Source organism: Callithrix jacchus, chromosome 21 (assembly GCF_049354715.1).
Source record: "Callithrix jacchus isolate 240 chromosome 21, calJac240_pri, whole genome shotgun sequence".
Classification (NCBI taxonomy): Eukaryota; Metazoa; Chordata; class Mammalia; order Primates; family Cebidae; genus Callithrix; species Callithrix jacchus.
Window position 1 is genome coordinate 24,597,745 of NC_133522.1, and position 20,218 is coordinate 24,617,962.

The window sequence follows — 20,218 nt, forward strand, 5'->3', positions numbered from 1 at the left end:
TTCTGTGAGCTAAAAGAACATGTTCTAACCCAATGCAAAGAAACTAAGAATCTTGAAAAAAGGTTTGATGAAATGCTAACGAGAATAGACAATTTAGAGAGGAATATAAGTGAATTAATAGAGCTGAAAAACACAATACAAGAACTTCGCAAAGTATGCACTAGTTTTAACAGTCAAATTGATCAAGCAGAGGAAAGGATATCAGAGGTCAAAGAGCAACTTAATGAAATAAAACGAGAAGACAAGGTTACAGAAAAAAGGGTAAAAAGGAATGAGCAAAGTCTCCAAGAAATATGGGACTATGTGAAAAGACCTAATCTACGTTTGATAGGTGTACCTGAATGTGATGACAATAATGAACCCAAGCTGGAAAATATTCTTCAGAATATTATCCAGGAAAATTTTCCCAACCTAGCAAGGCAGGATAATACTCAACTCAAGGTAATAGAGAGAACAACACAAAGATATTCCTCAAGAAGAGCAACCCCAAGGCACATAATCATTAGATTCACTAGGGTTAAAATGATGGAGAAAATACTAAGGGCAGCCAGAGAGAAAGGTCAGGTTACCCTTAAAGGGAAGCCTATTAGACTCACAGCAGATCTCTCAGCAGAAACCCTACGAGCCAGAAGAGAGTGGGGGCCAATATTCAACATCCTCAAAGAAAAGGACTTTCAACCCAGAATTTCATATTCAGCCAAACTAAGCTTCATAAGTGAAGGAAAAATAAATTTTTTTGTGAACAAGAAAGTACTCAGAGATTTCATCACCACCAGGCCTGTTTTACAAGAGCTTCTGAAAGAACCATTACACATAGAAAGGAACAACCAGTATCAGCCATTCCAAAAACATACCAAAAGGTAAAGAGCATCACCATAATGAAGAATCTACATCAACTAATGAGCAAAACAGCCAGCTAGCATTAAATGGCAGTATTAAACTCACATATATCAATATCAATCCTAAATTTAAATGGACTAAATGCCCCAATCAAAAAACACAGACAGGCAAATTGGATAAAAAGCCAAAACCCATTGGTATGCTGCATCTAGACCCATCTCACATGAAAAGATACACAAAGACTCAAAACAAAGGGATGGAGGAAGATTTACTAACCAAATGGAGAGAAAAAAAAAAAGCAGGAGTTGCAATTCTCATCTCTGATAAAATAGACTTTAAAGCAAAAAAGATCAAAAGAGACAAAGAAGGACATTACATAATGATAAAAGGATCAATGCAACAAGAAGAACTAATGATCTTAAATATATACGTATCCAATACAGGAGCACCCAGGCACATAAGGCAAATTCTTAATGACTTACAAAGAGACTTAGGCTCCCACACAACAATAGCTGGGGACACTTTAACACTACATTTTCAATAATAGACAGATCAACGAGACAGAAAATTAACAAGGATATCCAGGACTTGAACTCAGACCTGGAACAAGTAAACTTAATAAATATTTACAGAACTCTTCACCCCAAATCCACAAAACATACATTTTTTCTCAGTATCACATCATACCTTTTCTAAAAGTGACCACATAATGGGAAATAAATCCCTCCTCAGCAATTGCATAGCATTTCACAGGTTTAAATGAAATATTGGTTGGCTGCTTGTTTGTTATTTTTCTCCCTTATTCCTTCCTGTCTCCATTGTTAAGCACATTTATTGGCCTAAAAGAGGTTTTTAATACCCATTTTTAGACTGCATTCTAGCCTGGGCAATAGAGCAAGATTCCTGTTCTCTCTCCCTCTTTCTCTTCCCTTTCTTTCTCTCTTTCATTCTTTTTCTTTCTTTCTTTCTCTTTTTTCTTTCTTTTTCTTCCTTTCTTTTTTCTATTAAACAAGAACTGTTTGTTGAATTAATGACAAAAGCTGTGCTGAAAGGTAAAGAAACCATATTTTTAATTGAGAAAGAACTTAGAACCCTTTTGTTTTCCTCCATTATCATAGATAAAGAAATTGAGTCCCAGAAAAGTAATTGACACAAGTGCCCCATGTCAAAACCAACATGGTGGTTTTGAAAAAGACTAGAAACAAGGTTTCCTATCTCCAAGCTTTGTGCTTTTTTCAGTATCCCATGAGAGAATTTGGACTGGCTGCAAGCAAAGGGGAAGGCATTTTAAGAACTGGAGTAAATTTAGTTAGATGTGTAATCAGTCTGGAGTGTCATTAACCAACAAGGAAGGACAAAGGACTTCACTTGATCTTAGCCAAAAGGCTGAGAAGAGATAGGACAAAGAACTTGATTGAGAAATTGATGAAACACAGGCTGGAAAAGGCAAGTTAAGAGTGTGAGGCTGGGTGTGGCACCTCAGGTGCTCAGCCTCACCATCCTGTAATCCCAACACTTTGGGAGGCTAAGGCAGGAGAATTGTTTGAGCTGAAGCATTCAATACCATCTGGGAAACATGGGGAGACTCTGTCTCTACAAAATATTTAAAAGTAAATAAAAGATAAGATTGTGAGTCACTTGAATACCAGACTAAAAGGAGTAGATGTTGGAGAGCTGCTAAACATTTTGAGACAAGATAAAAGCAATGTTAGGAAAATTAACTTGTAGTTGCTACTAAAAAGATGAGAGAAAGATGAGAGACAAAAGTCCAGAGCCAGGGAGACACTAGATTAGGATCCTGCTTTGTGGACCGTGATTAGAAAATTAATACCCGGATTGGTAAAAGTATGGATGTGTGAACAAATTTTTTCTTTATTTTTTGAGACAGGGTTTCACTCTTGTTGCCCAGGCTAGGGTGCAATGGTGCGATCTCGGCTCACCGAAACCTCCGCCTCCTGGGTTCAAGCCATTCTCCTGCCTCAGGCTCCCGAGTAGCTGGGATTACAGGGGTGCGCCACCACGCCTGACTAATTTTGCATTTTTGATAGAGACAATGTTCTCCATGTTGGTCAGGCTGGTATCAAACTCCCAACCTCTGATGATCGGCCTCTCAAAGTGCTGGGATTACAGGCGTGAGTCACCACGCCCGGCCAGATGTGTGAACAAATTTAAAGTTTGGGTCAATACAATATAGAAACAAGCCCAATTCTGGTCTAGTTCAGTAGTTTCATTCTTTTAGTTAATTAACTTTTTAGGTGATTTTTTTCTAAAAAGCAAGGAATTCTCTGTTAAAACACACTCTCTGAGTGAAGAGACCCCCCAAACAGGCTTTGTGTGAGCAACATGGCTGTTTATTCACCTGGGTGCTGGTGGACTGAGGCTGAATAGGGCGTCAGCAAAAGGTGGTGGGATAGGAGTTAGTTTTATTGGTTTGGGGTGGGCAGTGTAAAGTTACTGTTTAAGGCAGTTTTTTGCAAGCTGGGAAGGGGTCATAGGGTATGGATCATGAGGTTGATCAAGGTCAGTTACAAAGTCCAATGGCCTTATCAATTAGGACCAGAATAAAGAACAATAGAGAATCTCTCAAAGTTAAGTAGGCACCCCCCCTCCCACAGGGGTCGATCATTTCTTTCTTTTTTCCTGGTCTTCCAGTTACTTCAGATTTTCCAGAGTGTCCTTGCAGGTCACAGAGGTTAACATGGTGTCCATGGCACCGTCAGTCAACCTAAAAGATCTTACATTCTTTTTCTTACACTAATGTAGAACTCAACTTTTCCATTTCTCAAAGCCCAACTTTTTTCATACACAAGGAAATCAATAATCAAATAAAAGTTATAAATTTATGGGACTATAAAAGCACCATTCCATTCAGCAAACCTCTAAAGGAAACATGTACTCTTTGTTAGGCACTGTTCCAAGTTCTGGACCCTTAGAAATGCATACGATGGGCAGGGCGCCGTGGCTCACGCCTGTAATCCCAGCACTTTGGGAGGCCCAGGTGGGCGGATCACAAGGTCAAGAGATCAAGACATCCTGGCCAACATAATGAAACTGTCTCTACTAAAATACAAAAATTAGCTGGGCATGGTGGCACATGCTTGTAGTCCCAGCTACTCGGGAAGGCTGAGGCAGAAGAACTGCTTGAACCCGGAAGGTGGAGGTTGCAGTGAGCTGAGATTGCGCCTCTGCACTCCAGCCTGGGGCCTGGCGACAGAGCAAGACTCTGTCTCAAAAAAAAAAAAAAAAAAGAAAAGAAAAGAAAAAGAAATGCATAAGATATAGTCTCTGTTTGTTTCAGGGTTCTCCAGAGAAACAGAACCAAGAAGATATGTATAGATGTATATAAAGACATTTATTTAAGGAATTGGTTCCCACGATTATGAAAGCTGGTCAGTCCCAAGATCTGAAAGATGAGTTGGGAAGCTGGAGACCCAGCAGAGCCAATGGTGTAGTTCTAGTCCCATTGCCAGCAGACTTGAGACCCAGGAAAAAGCTGGCATTTCAGTTAGAGTCCAAAGGCAGAAAGAAGTCAATGTCCCAGTTCTTTTTTTTTTTTTTAGAGGATATCTTGCTCTGTCACCCAGGTTATAGTGCAGTGGCTCAATCTCAGCTCACTGCCACCTCCACCTCCCTTGTTCAAGCAATTCCCCTGCTTCAGCCTCCCAAGTAGCTGAGATTATAGACGCATGTCACCATGCCCAATTATTATTTTTTTATTTTCATTTTTAGTAGAGACAGGGTTTCATCATATTGGTCAGACCAGTCTCGAACTCCTGACCTCTGGCAATCTGCCCACCTCAGCCTCCCAAAGTGCTGGGATTACAAGTGTAATGTCCCAGTTCTTAGAAAGTAATCAGGCAGCAAGAATTCTCTCACTTTCGAGTGGATCAGCCTTTTTGTTCTACTGAGGCCTTCAACTGATTAGAGTAGTCACATCTACAGCTTGAAGGGCAATCTGCTTTACTAGTTCTACTGATTTAAATGTTGCTCATCCAAAAACACCCTCACAGAAACACACTGAATGATGCTGGACTAAATAACTGGGCTAAATAGCTCGGCATCCTGTGGCCAGTCAAGTTGTCATATACAATTAACTATCACAGTCTCTGTCCTCAAGGAGCTTACAATTTACTGGGGGTAAGAGGTAAGGAGGCCAACAAATCCCAGCACTTTGGGAGGCTGAGGCAGGCTGATCACTTGAAGCCAGGAGTTTGAGATCAGTCTGGCCAACATGGCAAAACCCCATTTCTACTAAAAATACAAAAATTAGCTGGACATGGTGGTGCATGCCTGTAGTCCCAGCTACTCTGCAGTGGGAGGATTGTTTGAACCTGGGAGGCAGAGATTGCAGTGAGCCAAGATGGCACCCTGCACTCAAGCCTGAGAGACAGAAAGAGACTCTGTCTCAATAAAAAATAAAAAATTAGCCAGGCATGTTGGTATGTGTCTGTAGTCCCAGCTATTCAGGAAGCTGAGGTCGGAGGATGACCTGTGCCCAGGAAGTTGAGGCTATGATGAGCTATGATTGTGCCACTGCACTCCAGCGTGGGAACAGAGTGAGACACTGTCTCAAAAAAAGAAAAAAGAAGCAAATAACAAAACAGACAAGTAAAATAACAACTTATAAATAATACTCCAATATAGGTCTTTGTTTTGATTCTATGAGCACACCAAAGGGAGGAGCTGGGCATGATGGTGGATGCCTATAGTATCAGCTACTCGGAGGCTGAGGCCAGAAGATCACTTGAGCCCAGGAGTCTGAGACCAGCTTGGGCAAAAGAGTGAGACCCTGGTGCTATAAATGAATGAATGAATGAACAAATGAATGAATGAATGAATGAATAAATAAATAAATAAAAGTGGAGAGTGATAAACTCTGCCTGTGGAGGAAGGCAAAGTCAATAAAGTTACAGAGAAAATAGTTTCTGTTTAGGAAAACATGAAGATGGGCCATTTTATTTATGAGTATCAAGCTCTCTGAGGATTGCCAGAATAAACCAGAATAGCTCCAAACTGCTGTAGGTGGGAGACAAATGGGCATCTGGGGGTTGGATGTAGTCAGAGATTAAGAGTGAGTTTCTAAGAAATAAAGGCTACCCAAAAATATATTGGGCTGGTTCTTGAATTTAAAAAAAAGACATTTGAATGAAAGTTTCTAAGATTCAGGATTTATCAAGAGACCTAAGAACAGGAATATGTTATTTTTTTACTTCTATATTAGAGAATTGTATGAAGTGAAAAATTTTAAACACATGCAAAAATAGAGAGTAAAGCACAATGGAGCCCAATAGCCATTGAAATTTAAAATTACCAAGATTGTGTCACACTTGCGTAATTGCTTTTTCTTTCTTTGCTAAATATTTGAAAACAAATCTCAGAAATCCTGTCATTTCACTCCTACATACTTCAAGATGCATCTCTAAAAAATATGGTCTTTAAAAAATTCATAATGCCATTTTTACATCTAACAGAATTAATAGTAATTTATGGTATTTTGGTATTACAGAATGCCCAGGGATATTAAAATATCCTGACTGTCTCAAAAACTTCTCTATACTGTTGGTTAGTTGAATGGTAACTCAAAGTCCACGTATTACATTTAAATGTTTTGGCTCGCCGGGCGCGGTGGCTCAAGCCTGTAATCCCAGCACTTTGGGAGGCTGAGGCAGGTGGATCATGAGGTCAAGAGATCGAGACCATCCTGGTCAACATGGTGAAACCCCATCTCTATTAAAAATACAAAAAATTAGCTGGGCATGTTGGCACGTGCCTGTAATCCCAGCTACTCAGGAGGCTGAGGCAGGAGAATTGCCTGAGCCCAGGAGGCAGAGGTTGCGGTGAGCCAAGATTGCACCATTGCACTCCAGCCTGGGTAACAAGAGTGAAACTCCGTCTCAAAAAAAAAAAAAAATGTTTTGGCTCTCCTGTCTTTTTTTTTTTTTTAAGGGACCAACAGCCTGAGAGCCTGCGGGGCTTGCAGCTCTCCAGGACTGAAGACCTGACTCTCCTGTCTTTTAAATGTAGAGAAGACTTCCTTCCTTTATTTTTATTATTATTATTTTTTTGTTTTCTCATGGTATTGATTTGTTGAAGAAAATGCATCTATTGTCATATGAATTTGTTCTATTACTCATTTTTATTTTTTCTACATTATAATCTACATTTCACCATATTCTTTCAGAAATTTTGGTCCCTACTCAGCTTTGAGTCAAGGTACTTATGGGAGCAAAAAAATGTAGGAGATGCTTTCCAGGAAGGTAAATGGATTACAGAAAGGAGAAAGGAAGTACAGAATTCGAAATGCAGAATATAGAACAAGAACACAAAGAAAGCAGCAATGGAGAAAGAGAGAGGACACAGACAGCAAAAAGGCAGCTCCCTGGCTCCCCTGTACTTACCAAAAAAAGTGAACCAAATTTGAGACTCTTAAAGATAGTTGTAAAAAGATCAGTATTATATTGAATAGTAAAATGTATTAAACCTACTAAATAGATTGTTACATTAGCACTGTGGGTTCTTTAGCCTAAATATAGAACTTACCATTTTTTTCTTGTGGAAAAGATAGATTATGACACTTATGGTAGAATCATGTAAAATTCAGTGGTAGATAGGTTAGTGTAGTTTTACAGTTCGTTGCTTTTATAGTCTTAGACTATAAAATAAAACAGTTGAACTGAAAATGTCTGCTCTTAGCCAGTTTTATCATCCCACTGCTTTTCACGCTCTTTTGCTTTTTGTTGGCCAGCACACTAGTTCGTTTTTAGCCAAGTATTTCAAAGTGTCAAATAAAAGTACTGCTGCAGCCAGGCAGCAGCTGACTTCATTTTTACTCAACTGCGAGATAGCACTCACAGATGTCAACTTGTATTCTTTTTAATGAAATAATTTTGATGAATTCCAAATATACTAAAGCATTGTTAGAATCAGCTTTGAAAATTCAGGGTTTAGTAATCAGTGCAAACTCCAGCAACACCTCAAATATATCGAAGACTTGTTCTCATAGGGACCTGGTGAGATCAACATGACTGTCAGGCCTCCACATGCAAGCCCGGACCCAGAAAGTCTAAAGTCCTGCCTGCCTTGGCTGATCATCCTCCACCACCTGTCCATCTATCCCCCACCTCCCCTTTACCCCCCCCCACCTGCCTTGGCCATTATCCCTGATCGCCCAGCAGACCTTCCCCTGGACATCAACCCACCTGCCACCTTAACTGTCTTTATAATAATGTGAATACTCCTCACCCCACCCTGCCATCTTCACTGCTCTTACTCTGTGAATATCCCTCCACCCCACCCTACCATTTTAACTGCTCTTACGCCTTACCCCACCACCACTGTAACTGAACTTATGATAATGTCTACTCCTTGCCCCTACCCCCACCACTGTAACTGATCTTACTCCATAATACCCCTGCCCCCTCCCAAAAAGATTTGCTCCAACCTATAAAACCAACTCCTATCCCACCGGCCTTCACTGACGCCCTTTTCGGCCTTAGCCCACCTGTACCCAGGTGAATAAACAGTCATGTTGCTCATACAATGCCTGTTTGAGGGGGGGGTCTCTTCATTCAAATCTCATGTTTTAACAATGACAGTATTAATGATTTTAGATTTTTATGTTAACTTTTGATATTGCTGTCATTTTATACATTTCTCCACATTACTGCCATCTAAGAAAGACTCTAAGCTAAAGACATTATTTGTTCTGCTCAGCTATCCCTAAGTGTGGCAGACTAGATACCAGTTGATTATGATGACAATGAAAGGAAGATGAGACTTTTTATTTTTATTTTATTTTTACTTTTATGGAGACGGGGTTTCACCATGTTGGCCAGGCTGGTCTCAAACGCCTGACCTCAATCAATCCACCTGCCTTGGCCTCCGAAAGTGCTGGGATTACAGGTGTGAGCCACCTTGCCTGGCCAGAAGATGAGACTTAAAAAATATTTGAATTTGGATCATGGCTCACCTCTACCTCCCAGCCTCACTTCCTACTTCAGCCTCCTGAACAGCTGGAACCACAGGCATACACCACAAATTTTTCTAGAGACAGGATTTTGTCGTGTTACTTGGGCTGGTCTTGAATTCCTGGGCTCAAGCAATCCACCAGCCTTGGCCTTCAAAATGCTTGGGACCACAGGCATAAGCCCCACTGCACTTTGCCTGAATTTGAAAATTCCAACAGAAAGCAGCAAACATGTTTGAGAATTTGAGTATAAATAACTTATTAATTTACTTATTTCCAGTTTCAGTACCACATAGTGAAAGATTCAGAGTGGATCATTTGAAGTTGACAAAATTCATACTTCTCCCCAAGAGTTTGAAGGGTTTGTTAAGACTGAAGCCTGAGGGAAAATGCCTGTGAAACAGAAAGTTTAAGAGTTCAAAGGGAAACTTAAGGAACACCATGTAAGTGAACAGAGTATTAGGAAAGATCAAGGACAAGAAGAACTATAAAAAGAACAGATAAGGAAAGAACTCAGAGTAACAGTTGCATATTGATGTGGAGGCTCAACTCAAAGGGGGTTAGAACAAGCTGGTCAAGGTTTCCAAAGGGCAAATTTAGGAGACACAAACAAAGTTGACAAGTCATTTGGTCATTAATCTGTACTTAAAACTGAAGAGAAGGGTCTGAAGGGTTTGAAGGAGGGTGGTCAGATTTGGCTAGGAGTATAATCACAGTGGTTCCAAGTTTAGGTGATCTAATTCTCTAAACCTGTTCTTAGATGGTTATAATGTTGGGGCTCAGAAAACAATGTCTCATAGTGTGGCGCTACAGCATGTTGAACACACTGAATTAAAGAAAATTGGAAGGCCCGAGAAGCTGCCTCAGAATCAAGGTCTCTCTGATCTTCCTTTGTATTCTTCCCCCACGCACAGGGAGAGCTCTCCCTGAAGTTCTGACTGAGGAAATTCCTTCCAAAAGAAACACAGTTGCCTTCAATCTCCTGTCTGAAATCTCACTAACCAGGAAAATTAATCACCAAAGAAGAAATTAAAAAGTATCAGCTGGGCACAGTGGCGCATGCCTATAAGCGCAGCACTTTGTTAGGCCAAGGCTGGAGGATGGCTTGAGCCTACAAGTCTGAAACCAGCCTAGGCAATATAGTAAGACTCCATCTCTACAAATAAAAAAAAAATAGGCTGGGTGCGGTGGCTCATGCCTATAATCCCGGCACTTTGGGAGGCCGAGGCGGGTGGATCACGAGGTCAAGAGATCAAGACCATCTGGTGAACATGGTGAAACCCCATCTCTACTAAAAAAAAATACAAAAGTTAGCTGGGCGTGGTGATGTACGCCTGTGGTCCCAGCTATTCGGGAGGCTGAGGCAGGAGAATTGCTTGAACCGGGAAATGGAGGTTGCAGTGAGCCGAAATCGCTCCACTGCACTCCAGTCTGGTGCCTGGTGACCCAGCGAAACTCTGTCTCAAAAAAAAAAAAAAAAAATAGCTGGGTGAATTGGTGCACATCTGTAGTCCCAACTACTCAGGAGGCTGAGACAGGAGAATCATTTGAGTTAGGAAGAGGCTGCAGTGAGCCACGATCATGCCACTGCACTTCAGCCAGGGCAACAAAGCAAGACCCCTCAAAAAAATTAAAAGATTGTCACCACATAGTCCCAGACACACTTTTCAGCTATTCTTCTGAGCACTGTTGTCTGAGAGACTTTATCTGCATAAAGCCTTTGTTCACAGTGCAATTCTGCCACTCACCTTCTCATAAATCGTCACCATCTATCTCAGAGCCCAGACGAACTTTGTCCTAGGCTATTGTCTGTTCTTTGGGCCAATTCATTGCCCCTAAAAATTATCTACTCTTCCTCTAAAATTACCAATATTCCCTTATTCCCTCTGTCCTATGAAGAAGGTATTTAACCTTCAATAATCTGGTTCTTCTTTGAGTTTTATACTTTGTCTGACTTCCATGTGCTCATACATTTATAAATGTATACCTGTTCTCCTTTTAATCTGTCTATTGTAAGTTGGTTTATAGATTCAAATTCTCAAACCTCCAGGAGGTGAAAAGAAAGATCCTTTTTCCCTTACTACAACATGAGACTACCCCTGAAGTTTTTACTAACTCTATGAAGCTTATATCTCAAAATGGCCTCACATATGCTAGTAAAGATTAGCAGGTCATTTGGGCTGATGGCATACTCTGGAATAACATAGGAGGAAATAAAGTTTTAAAAGCTCCAGAATCCAAGAGTATGATCTTCAGAGGAGAGATTTTCTATCTCTTAAATTCTATGTAAATAGTCAAGTCTTAATATGGGGGAATCTTTCATCTGGGGCCTACCTTGGGCAGAATAATGTAGGTGTCCCTCATTCTATCATAGCTAAAAAACTAAGTACTTTTTAAGACTTTGCAAAATTTTGTTCATGTTGCATATCTTTTTAAAGTCTGACTCTATACTCTAAATAAGATAGCCTAAACAGGGCTCTTTTTGGAGTAAAATTATTATGAGCCCAGTAGTTTTCCCAATAAGTAAGCAATCTGAACTTAAAAATGTAAAACAGAGCTTTGCAGATGTAGCTAGAGAAAGATCAGTTGGTGGACTTACACTTGTTTTTAGTTTATTTATATATTCTCCAATACTCTAGACTGTTCTAGAAATCACTAGAGAGAAATAATGGTGGTATTCCATGCCTGTGATATATTGGACTACATTTGGAGGACTTCAGAAAGAAGCAAAAATCAGAAGTTTCCATAACCAGTGATAGAGACATGCTAAATGTTTTCTTTTTCAAATTTTAATTTTTAATATTTTTTAGAGATGGGATATTGCTATATTGCCCAGGATATATAGTGCAGTGACTGCTTACAGGTGCAGTCATAGTACTCTGCAACCCTGAACTCCTGAGTTCATCCGGAGTAGTTCGCACTACAGGTGCATGCCACCATGCTGGGCTTAAATGCGTTCTTTACTGATCCTTGATGGTAAAGGGAAGACCGTTTTGGAGACCTTGTTTCCTTGGACATAAGGGCTCATGTCCTTATGGTGCTGCTCCTTAATAAAGGTAAATTATCAGGAATTGGATTCTATAGGGAAGAAACAAATGGAAGTTATGTCAAAATGTAATAATACTGAAATATTAATAGAGAGGCCTAAATAGAATCTGTGGTATAACTCTCAAAACAGTCCTTTCATAACCTCCTTTTGAAATATCAAGGTTAAGACCTAGAGATGAAAAGTCCTGCTCAAAGTCAATTGGCTGGTTATTGGCAGGCAGAGCACTAAAGTTTATATCAGCAGGTTCCCAGTTCAGTACATTTTCTAGAGTTTCTAAAAATTAATGCTGTTAGTCTTTACTCTCTTGAAGCATAATTATAAACATCAAATATTTGTAAATATCTTCTATGTAATAGGATGTTTTTCCTTTTATTTATTAGTAAAGTTACCACAATATTAATTTAGTTAGTAAATTAGTATTTTTCTTTCTCATTCATCATATATGTCACCAGCAGGTAATCCTACTCCATCCTCCTGCCACATCCCATTTCATTATCACCTGGTCTCTAAACAGTGGAATCACTTGGGCATTGCTCAAGCTCATGAGATCTTCAAATTTATTTTTAAAATATTTCAAATCAAAAAGCTTTTCAGCTATGACATTTATTTTAATAAGATAATTAAGCTTTCTTCTAGCTATTTATCCACTAATTCTACTTTTAGAAATTACTTCCTAAGAAAATGCTTTTTAAAAAAACCACAAACATACACAAAACATCCTCTAACTTTGTTCTCTTTTCTTTTAAGTTGTTTTGTCTATTCTAGATCTTTTGCACTTTAATTTAAACTTTAGAGTCAGCTTGCTACTTCTGGGCTTTCTGTTAGGATGCCTTGAATCTACAGATCAATTTGCAAAGAACTGACATCTTAGCAATATAGAGTTATTTAATCTAGGAACATGGTGCATTTCTTCATTGACTTAGGTCTTCTTTAATTTTACTCAGCAATGTTTTATAGTTTTCAGTGTACAGGTCTTAATCATCTTTCGTCAAATTTATTCTTAAGCATTTCACAGTTTTGATGCTACTGTACATGAAATTTAATTTCTGATTGTTTATTGCTAATATAAAGAAATACAATTGGTTTTGGATATTGACTTTGTACTCTGCCACCTAACTAAACTCACTTTCAGTTCTAATAGCTTATTTGCAGATTCTTTAGCGTTTTTTGATAGATGATAATATCTGTGAATAAGCAGAGTTACGTCTCCCTTTCCAATCTATTTGCATTTATTTTTTTCTCTTTCCTTAGTATAGTGTTAGAACCTCCAGGATAATGTTGAATAGAAATAGTGGGAGTGGCCATCTGTAATAGCTAATTTTTAAAAGTAATTAATTAATTTTGTTTGTTTTTGGTAGAGACAGGGTCCAATCATGTTGTCCTGTCTCGAATTCCTGGGTTTAAGCAATCCACCTGCCTTGGCCTTTCAGAGTGCTGGGATTACAGGTGTGAGCCAACACCTCGGGCTGCTGGTTAATTTTATGTCAACTTGACAGGACCATAGGGTCTCCAGATTAAATATTTCTGAGTGTGTCTGTGGGTTGTTTTTTTTTTTTTTTTTTTCCTGAACAAGATTAGCATTTGAATCAATGAACTCAATAAAATAGATTGTCCTCCTTAATGTGGGTGGACATTATACAATCCACTAAAGGCCCAAACAAAACAAAATGTGGAAGAAGAACTTCGTTTCTTTTTTTCTCTCTCATTGCTTGAGCAGGGACATCTCATCTCATTTTCTCCTGCCTTAGATGGTACTTCACACCACCAGCTACCCTGATTCTCAGACCTTCAGACTTGAACTAAATTATACCACTGGCTTTTCTGGTTCTCCAGCTTGCAAACAGTAGATTGTAAGACTTCTCATCTTTGTAATTTCCTGAGCCAATTTCTCATAATAAATCTCTCTCTCTCTCTCTCTCTCTCTCTCTATATATATATATATATATATATATATATATATCCTGTTTTTTCTGCTTCTCTGCAGAACCCTGACTAATATAACATCCCTGCTTTGTTCACCATTTTAGAAGGAATGTATTCAGTCTTGTACCATTAATATGACAGACACTACCCAAGTTGACACTAATGGCTAAGTTATAAGTCATTTTAACTGGAGTGAGATAGAATTTTCATATATGCCTCTTATTAGGTTGAGGAAGTTCCCTTTTATTCCTATTTGTGAGCTAATATGCAAACTGTAAAAATAGCCATCAAGTTGATATAATTATGAGTAATTAAAATATATCTCAGTTATGTTCTTCACTTTGATGTATAGTTTATTTTTATGTTTAATTTTTTTATTTTAATTTTTAATTTCTGTGGGTACATACACATTTTGTGTATATAATTATGGGATATGTGAGATATTTTGATATAGACATGACAATGTGTAGTAATCATGTAGTAATCACATCAGGGTAAATGAGGTGTCCATCATCTCAATCATTTGTCCTTTCTTTGTGTTACAAACAATCCAATGATACTCTTTTAGTTATTTTATTTTTCTTGGGACGGGATCTCACTCTGTCACCCAGGCTGGAGTGCAGTGACATGATCTCAGCTCCAACCTCTGCCTGCAAGGCTCAAGCAATGCTCCTCAGCCTCCCGAGTAGCTGGGACTACAGGTGTGCACCAACACCCCTGGCTAATTTTTGTATTTTTTGTAGAGACAGGATTTTGCCATGTTGCCCATGCTGATCTCGAACTCCTGTGTTCAAGCAATCCACCTGCCTCTACCTCCCAAAGTGCTGGGATTACAGGGGTGAGCCACTGTGCCCATTCCTCTTTTGGTTACTTAAAAATGTACAGTAAGTTTATTCTGCCTAACTATATTTTTGTATGCATTAACCATCCCCACCCTGCCTCCCCACCATCCTTCCCAAGCCTCTGGTAAACAGCATTCTACTCTCTATTGCCATGGTTCAATTGTTTTAATTTCTAGCTCCCACAAATGAGTGAGAACATGCAAAGTTTGTCTTTCTGTGCCTGGCTTATTTCACATAACATAATGTCCTCTAGTTCTATCCATGTTGTTGCAAATGACAAGATCTCATTCTTTTTCATGGCTGAATACTACTGCGTTGTGTACATGTATCACATTTCTTTAAGCATTTATCTGTTAATGGACACTTAGGTTGCTTCTGAAGGATGCAGTGTTGCAAGATGGCTCCAGACTTTGAATCCTGTTTTTGGGCAGGAAGATCAAAAGCTGAAGGCAAAAGGTATGTACTAACTGATTCTGTCCCTTTTTGTCAGGAATAAAATAGCTTTCCTGGAAGATCTAACCAGTAAATGTTCATTTACATTTCATTAGTCAGAAATGAATTACATGTCAACTAACATGTCATGTTGTGAGGTATCCGGGGAAATAAGTTTTTGTAGCTGGGTATTTTGCTGCATCAAAGAAAATTGAGATTTAGAAGGCAGGAGGGAGGTTATTGGGTAATTAGCAGACTTGATATTAATACTAACACTTGTGGTTTCATTTATCTAATGCTGTGCAACAAAACATTGCAAAGTCGAGTTACTTAAAACAATGACAACATTTAATTTGCTTAGGTCTGCATTGTGGCAGGGATCAGCTGCAGTGGCTCAAAGACTAAGGCTGGAATAATTTGAAATCTTGTTTACTCACATGTCTGGGAGTTGATTTTGGCTGTTAGCTGGTTCCTCCACTGGGGCAGTGCCTGCAGCACCTTCACTGGCTCCTCTCTGTAGCTGCTTGGCATCTGCACAGAATGGTGGCTGTGTTATTTTTTATGACTCAGCCTTGGATGTCACATGGTGTTACTGTTGCTGTAGTCATAGGCTTACCTCTATTCAAGGGTAGAGGACCTGACCACAAATTTTTTCTTTAATTCTCCCAAAACCTAATGAAATTCACTTTTTTTGTTTGTTTGTTTTGAGTCTCACACTGTCACCCAGGCTGGAGTGCAGTGATGCGATCTTGGCTCACTGCAACCACTGCCTCCCAGGTTCAAGTGATTCTCCTGCCTCAGCCTCCCGAATAGCTGGGATTATAGGCTCCTGCCACTATGCCCTGCTAATTTTTTATTTTTAGTAGAGACAAGGTTTCATCATGTTGCCCAGGCTGGTCACAAACTCCTGACCTTAGGTGATCCACTTGCCTGCGCCTCCCCAAATGCTGGCATTACAGGCCCAAGCCATCATTTCTGGTCAGACTCCACTTTTTTTTTTTTTTTTTTTTTTGAGATGGAGTCTTGCTCTGTCACCCAGGCTGAAATGCAGTTGCCCTATCTCGGCTCGCTGCAAACTCTGCCTTCAGGGTTCAAGCAACTCTTTTGCCTCAGCCTCCCAAGTAGCTGGGATTACAGGCGCCCGGACCATGCCCAGATAATTTTTATATTTTTAGTAGAGATGGGATTTCACCATATTGGCCAGTCTGGTCTTGAACTCGTGACCTCGTGATCCGCCCACCTCAGCCTCCCAAAGTGCTGGGATTATAGGTGTGAGCCACTGTGCCCAGCCCAGACCCCACTTCTTGACAGTAGAATGCCAGATGTAATTTGCCCAAAATCACATACTTGCCCATGAGCTCATGTCTGAACAAGTTTATTTCACTTCTAGAAACATAAGCCATAGCACTCCTTTTCTCTCCCTCCCTCTCTCTCTTCCTCCTTCCCTCCCTCCTTCCCTTCCTTTCTTCCTTCCTCCCTTCCCTTTTCCCAGATAATTAAAAAAAAAAAATGGGCCATGTCGTTTGCTCACTTAAAATGTTAAAATACTTCCCATTATAAATCAAATACGGCTGGGCATCACAGCTCATGCCTGTAATCCCAGCACTTTGGGAGGCCAAAGCAGGTGGATTTCCTGAGGCCAGAAGTTCAAAAACAGCCTGGCCAACACGGTGAAATACTAAAAAATACAAAAATTAGCTGGGCGTGGTGGTGTGGGCCTGTAGTCCCAGCAACTCAGCAACTCAGCAACTCAGGATGCTCAGGCAAGAGAATCGCTTGAACTGGGAGGCATAGGTTGTAGTGAGTCAAGATCTCACAACTGCACTTCAGCCTACACGACAGAGTGAGACTCCATCCTAAAAATAAATAAATATAAATAAATCAAATACAATGATTTTTTTAAATGACCGTTTATAAAGCCTGGTTTATCACTCCAATTTCATCTTATTTTATTCTGCCCTTTCTTTGCTGTGCTTCTGTTACTGGACATGGCAGCTCTGCAAACATATCTGCTTCTTTTATTCTTGTCCTTTGCACGTACTCTTTGCTCCTCTTGGGATACTTCCTCCAGCACATTGAATGGGCCAGCCCCTGCTCATTCCTCCATTCTCAGGGGACCTTTTGATAAATGACCAGATAAGATATTACCTATGAACATTTATGTTTACTAATTTATTGTTTATTTCCCCCTCTGAAATAAAGTTTCACAGCTACAGAAACCTTGCCAGTTTGGTGACTATTGTATATCTGTTACTAGTATGTTTGACATTTCAACAAAATCTGATGAACAAGATACTGTTATAATTCCAATTTTATCAGTAGGAACTGAAGCCCAAGGCTCATAAATGGCATAGCCACACTGGAACCCAGGTTCTTGGACTCCAGAAGCAATACTCTTATTTGCCCTGATCTGAATGATTTAGCAAAAGAGAGAAAGGATTCATTGATTGGATCTATCATAGTTCATTGGGAAAAGATTCCATAAAGGCAAGGCTACTTGAGCAGGACCTTGAGTGATGTGTACAATTTTGTCAGATGGTGATAGAAAAAAAGGGTATTACAGTGTGGTGGGAACAGTGTGAACAGAAACAGAGTTGAAAAAGCACATGTGCAGTCTAAGAATAGTGAGTAATTGTAGAATAGGGTGTGGAGGAGTTAAAACTGGAAAGGTAGGTTGCATCATTCTGTAGGTAATTAGAAGACATTAACATTTTTTTGTTTTGTTAAGAGGAGACTCCATCTGTGCTTTAGAAAGCAAAAGCTGCACAGGCAAAGTGTAAGGAGTCAGATGTTGGTCTGGAACAAATCATATATATACTTAGAGTATCATTTTATTTATAAAATGGAAGCTGAGTACAATGGCTCACAACTGTAATCCCAGCACTTTGGGAGGCTGACATGGGAGGATTGATTGAGGCTAGGATTTTAAGATTAGCATAGGCAACAGGGTGAGCCCCTTTTTCACAAAACGTAAAAAATAAATACAATGTAAGAGATGAGAATATAGGCCAGGCGAGGTGGCTCACGCCTGTAATCCCAGCACTTTGGGAGGCCAAGGTGGTTGGATCACCTGAGGTCAGGAGTTCAAGACCAGCCTGGCCAACATGGTGAAACCCTATCTCTAAAAAAAAAAAAAAAAAAAGATGAGAATATAAATAACATCATGTTCATAGTTTTTGGTGAGGGTTAAACAAGATGATTATGTGAAAGTACTTTGCAAACTATAAAGCACTATACAAATAATAGTAAGCATTTCCGTCATAAGTGTTATGGGTGGTCCTGGGGTAGAGAGAGTGTACAAGTAGGCACATAACCAGAGTAGCTGGGTAATGGCAGAGATCCAGGTAAAATGTGACCAAAGTCTAAAAGAGGGTAAGATAATAAGATATCATTGTCCAACAAAATGAAGTTTAAATAGGTTGTATTAGTCCATTCTTGCACTGCTATAAAGAAACATCTGGAGCTGGGTGCAGTGGCTCACACCTGTAATCCTAGTACTTTGGGAGGCTGAGGTGGGTGGATCACCTGAGGTCAGGAGTTCAAGACCAGCCTGGCCATCGTGGCAAAACCCCATCTTAAAAAAAAAAAAAAAAAATCTGAGGCAGGTAATTTATAAATAAGATAACTTTAATTGGCACACAGTTTTGCAGGCTATACAGGAAGCATAGCAACTTCTGCTTCTGGAGAGGCCTCAAGAAATTCACAATCATGGCAGAAGGTGAAAGGGAAGCAGGCACATCTTACATGCCCTGAGTAGGAGGAAGAGAGAAGGGGTAGGTGCTATCCACATTTAAACAACCAGATCTCATGAGAACTCACAATCATAAGAACAGTACTGGGGGATGGTGCTAAACTATTTATGAAAAACCACCCCCATGACTCAATCACCTGCCACCATACCCCACCTCCAAAATTGGGGACTACAATTGACATAAGATTTGGGTGGAGACACAGATCCAAACCATATCCTTTCTTGCCCCCTCCCAAATCTCACATTGCAAATACAATCGTGGCTTCTTCTCACATACAATGTGTTCTTCTCACATTGCAAAATACAATCGTGGCTTCCCTACAGGCTCCCCAAAGTCTTAACTCATTTCAGCATTAACTCAAAAGTCTCATCCAAAATCTTATCTTGGACCAGGCAAATCCCTTCCACATATGAGCCTGTAAAATAAAAAACAAGTTAGTTACTTCCAAAATAAATCAGGGTACCAGTATTGGGTAAATACTCCTGTTCTAAAAGGGAGAAATTGGCCAAAAGAAAGTGGCTACAGGCCCCATGAAATTCCAAAACCCAGCAGAGCAGTAATTAAACCTCAAAGCTCCAAAATAATCTTCTTTGACCCCATGTCTCACATTCAGGTTACACTGGTACAAGGGGTGAGCTCCCAAAGCCTTGGGCATCCCTGCTCCTGTGGCCTTATAGAGTTCAGCCCCTGCAGCTGCTCTCATGAGCTGGCATTGAGTGCCTGAGCTTTTCCAGGCACACACAGAAAGCTGTTAATGGCTCTACCATTCTGGGCTCTGGAGGAGAATGGCCTTCTTATCACAGCTCCACTAGGCAGTGCTCCAGTGGGGACACTGGGGGCTACAACCCCACATTTCCCTTCTGCATTGCTCTAGGAGAGGATCTCTGTGAGGGCTCCAGTCCTGCTGCATGCTTCAGCCCAGACATCCAGGCATTTTTGTACATCCTCTGAAATCTAGGCAGAGGATCCCAAGCTTCAACTCCTGCCCTCTGTGCTCCTGTAGGCTTAGCATCATGTGGAAGCCACCAGGACTTATGGTTTCCACCCTCTGAAGCAGTGACCCAAGCTGTACCTTAGCCTCTTTTAGGTATGGCTGGAGCTGGAGCATCAGGTATGTAAGGGGAGCAGTGTCCTGAGGGTGTGTAGGGGAACGGTGCCTTGGGCCTGGCCCAGGAAATAATTCTTCCCCTCTAGACCTGTAGGCCTGTGATGGGAGGATCTGCTATGAAGGTCTCTGAAATGCCTTTGAGGCCTTTTCCCCAGTGTTTTCCCCAAATGCTAACAGCATTTGGCTCTTTTTTACTTATGCAAATTTCTGTAGCTTGCTGGAATTCTTCCCCTGAAAATGAGCTTTCCTTTTCTACCACATAGTCAGTCTGCAAATTTTCCAAATTTTTATACTCTACTTCCCTTT

At 40.2% G+C, this 20,218-nt stretch overlaps 2 protein-coding genes across 3 annotated transcripts in view; one reads left to right on the forward strand and one right to left on the reverse strand.

Moving 5' to 3' along the window:
* BTG3 (BTG anti-proliferation factor 3) overlaps nt 1-15,574 on the reverse strand; it is a 52,499-nt gene extending 36,925 nt beyond the window's left edge. The window contains exon 1 of the mRNA XM_078358587.1: nt 15,490-15,574. The gene's annotated coding sequence lies outside the window, so the exon portion shown is untranslated. The remainder of the gene's footprint in view (nt 1-15,489) is intronic.
* Nucleotides 1-20,218, forward strand: part of LOC118149973 (uncharacterized) — an 81,522-nt gene that overhangs the window by 17,399 nt on the left and 43,905 nt on the right. For both annotated transcript variants that reach the window (XR_013530585.1, XM_078358589.1), the window contains exon 3: nt 14,989-15,076. The gene's annotated coding sequence lies outside the window, so the exon portion shown is untranslated. The remainder of the gene's footprint in view (nt 1-14,988; nt 15,077-20,218) is intronic.